This window comes from Myotis brandtii, unplaced genomic scaffold (assembly GCF_000412655.1).
Source record: "Myotis brandtii unplaced genomic scaffold, ASM41265v1 scaffold1956, whole genome shotgun sequence".
In the NCBI taxonomy this organism is placed as follows: domain Eukaryota; kingdom Metazoa; phylum Chordata; class Mammalia; order Chiroptera; family Vespertilionidae; genus Myotis; species Myotis brandtii.
The window spans coordinates 42,212-45,410 of NW_005357294.1; the positions used below are offsets into that span (position 1 = coordinate 42,212).

At 65.5% G+C, this 3,199-nt stretch overlaps 1 protein-coding gene across 1 annotated transcript in view; it reads right to left on the bottom strand.

Annotated features, from left to right (window-relative positions):
• The window catches only part of ZC3H3 (zinc finger CCCH-type containing 3), a gene marked incomplete at its 5' end in the record, with an annotated part of 47,421 nt that overhangs the window by 32,002 nt on the left and 12,220 nt on the right, over positions 1 to 3,199 (bottom strand). The window lies entirely within an intron of this gene.

Genomic DNA, 3,199 nt, shown 5'->3' on the forward strand with positions numbered 1-3,199 from the left:
CTCTCTCCCGCCCGCGGCCGGCTGAGGGTCTGTGTAGATAATCATGTTATTTAGATAGGATGTTGGTTTAATTCCCTTCATTACGGACTCCCAGGGCTGTAATTTTTTTCTCCGCATGATGCATCCCCGCGGCACGTTTCACTCAAATCAAACCCTTCGTGCCTTTATTGCCGACGAGGCCGGGCGCGCGTTATCAGGCCCGCACACACAGCCCTCCGCCCCGCCGTGCAGAGGTCACTTCTAATGACTAATCGATCTCATTAGCTTTCCTAATTAAAAACTTTACTGCCGCAATGGAAGACAAACCACAAAAACTGCTGGCATCATATCTGAATGGAGTATGAGCCCATCCATCAGCAGGGCCTCTCCTGCACAGCAGCCGCCGCCGGGCCTCTCCGGTTCCCACGCCCCGGCCGTGGCGCAGTGGGGAGCCGGCAGGGCACCCAGGAGCCCTCTGAGCACGGTGCAGCCATGGGACCAGCAGGCAGGCAGGCGGCAGAGCCCAGGCTGTCTGGCTTGGCCCCCAGCGTGCACTGCCCTCTCACCAGCCCTGGGGTGGCAAAGTGGGGTGTGCGAAGTGGGGTGGCAGGGTCCCCCGGCCCCCAGCACACTGGGCAGAAGGCAGAGAAGCAGGGGACGTGATTGCCCGGAGCCGCCTCTGTACCAGCCCCGCCCCCTTCGGCGGAGCCAGCAGAGGGAGGTCACGGCTCGCACTGTTTACTGAGAAGCGGGAGTTGAGAAGTTCAGGTCTTTATGGAACTTCAAGGGCACTAACTGGGGAGAAAATGAATGGCTAACACCACGATTCTTTAAGAAGATGAACCCAGAGCTGCCGTCTGTGCAAAGAGCTGCCTGTGCCACTGCCCAGGAGAGAGAAGGCTGCTCCCAAAACAAGCTCGAGTGGGGGGGGGCGGGGGGGGCACAGTGAGTCTCCCTGGCATCCGGCTGTCTGTCGTTCTCCTGTGCCGATGGGAGCCGGGCATGGAGAGCCTGTCGGACGCCCTAGAAGACAAGCCACGCGCCTAGAGGGTGCCAGGCCAGTCCCCCGGGGGGAGGGGACAGTGCGGTGTGGCCTCCATCCAGTGCGATTCCACTTTCTCCAGTTACTGCCAATCCGCTTTTTCTCAACAGCCACCCTGACCCGGGTTCCGTGTCTGCCCACTGCCCCACCTCACCCGCCACCAGCGGCTCTAAAGGCCGCGTCCTGGCTCAGCCTTGTCTGAAGCCACACGGACTTCTGCCCCATAAACCACGCTCCCTCCCCAGTCACTCGGGTCCCGGTGGACACAGGGCAGCCCAGGGAGCAGGGCCCACCTGGCCCTGGGTCAGAGCTTCTCCCCAGCAGCGGAGCGGCTTGGCAAATGGAGCAGAAACAGGAACAGCAGCAGGCACGTCCGGCCGCGAGCAGAGCCCGGCCTGCGGGCCTCAGGGCCCACGGCTGGAGCCGGAGCAAAAGCCACGCCAGCAGGACCCTGTCTCCGGGGATGGCCATGCAGGCAAAGTGCTGCTCCCAGGGCCGGAGCAGGGCCCAGGGGTCGGGGCCTCAGTGCCTCCTGGAAGGCCTGACCCAGGCCAAGGGCTGGGATTTGGCCCCCAAACCCTGCTCGGCTCCAGCCGCGCTCTCGAGGCTGCCCGTCCATCAGGGCATGGCTGAGGGTTAGTCCCGTCTAAGCTCCCACCTCAGGGATCCCTATGGTCTTGGAGACGGTGAAACCAGGGCTGCATTTGGGGGTAACAAGGATCCTGGGACCCCAAGGGCTGCCATTGGCAGGAAGCATCAGGAGGAAGGCAGAGGGGTGTGGGCTCCGGTGCTCGGTGCTGCAGAGGGGACCCCGGAGCACTCCCCCCGTGTCCCGCCCCACCGAGGGGAAGCTGGCCCAGTCCCCAGCGTGTGCACACACGTGTGGTCGTTCCCCTCGGGCCTGGCTGTCAGCCCCCAGGCCTCGGGGCTCACACCTGCACCCCACCACCTGCACCCCAGGCCCTCCAGTTCTGGGCTCAGCCAGGCTGGACGGGTCCAGATGCAGGGCTGGGACCCTGATGGCACCCCACCCGTACTGCTGGGAGTAAACATCTGGAAGGGGATCCGCTCCGGGACCTGGCGGAGGGCACCAATGGCCCAGCTTCTACTGAGCTGGTGAGACGCTGTGTGCCCTGCACCTGCCCTCTCAGTGTAAGGTGGGCAGCAGGGTCCCCCAGGAGGCTGAGGGGCAACCTGGCCCCCTCTCTCCCCTGGGCTGGACTGTCCCTCTGCTGCCCTCCAGCCCCACCGGCCGGAGAGCTTCAGCAGAGGGTCCGGTGGGTGGGCAGGGTGCTCACAGGGCGGCTCTCTCCCCGCCAGCCGCTGCCAGTGCCAGGCAGGGAGCCAGGGTGTGGGAGCCAGGCTGGCGCGGACGCTCATGGGACAGGCTGGCTCTGGCCAGTGGGAAGGGAGGACACAGGAGGCTGGCCCTGGCCGGTGGGAGGGGGAGCATCCTTGCTGGGAGCAGTGGAAGCCTCTGTCCCCCCATCTCCTCCGCACAGACTAGTGCCCACCGCACGGCACAGTGGGCAGGGCACGGCGCTCCCAGGTGCACAGCGGGGAGACGGAGCCCAGGGAAGGAGAGGGATTGCCCACCAGGCCCAGAAGACCTGCTCCGGTCGCAGGAAGGGTGGGGGCTCCACTGCCACGGACCAGCCTGGAAAGCAAGGAGGCCCCGCCACGCCTGTGGACTGCCGGGCACACAGCGCAGACCGCGCCCACCCTGCAGGGAGGGGTCCTGCTGCCCAGCCCGGCTGCAGGGGTGGAGCATGCAGGCCACCGGGCCTGGCCCTCCGCTCCCTCCTGCGAGGGCCGAGCCCAGGCTGACAGCAAAGCCCTGCCCACCCGGGACATTCACTCCGGTGCTTGCAGCCGTCCACTCCTCAAAGGAGCCTCGAAGGCAGCCCAGGCAGGAGACGTGCACGCCCCACCCCCGCGCGAACACGGCGGGAGCTGCCAGGGACGCGCTCTAACAAGCTTCAGACGGGATGACTGGAATCGCAAGCATGAATTTTTATGAGTCTAATAAATCACTCCACTTTCCCTGAGCTTGCCCATGGCTCCTGGCACTTCAAACGCAGAAAAGCGCTGCTGCCATCAGAGGCCTCGGGCCTGTGTCGGAGGGCCGCCCCGGCGAGGCGGGCACACGGCTCCACAGGAAGGGGCACACGGCTCTGC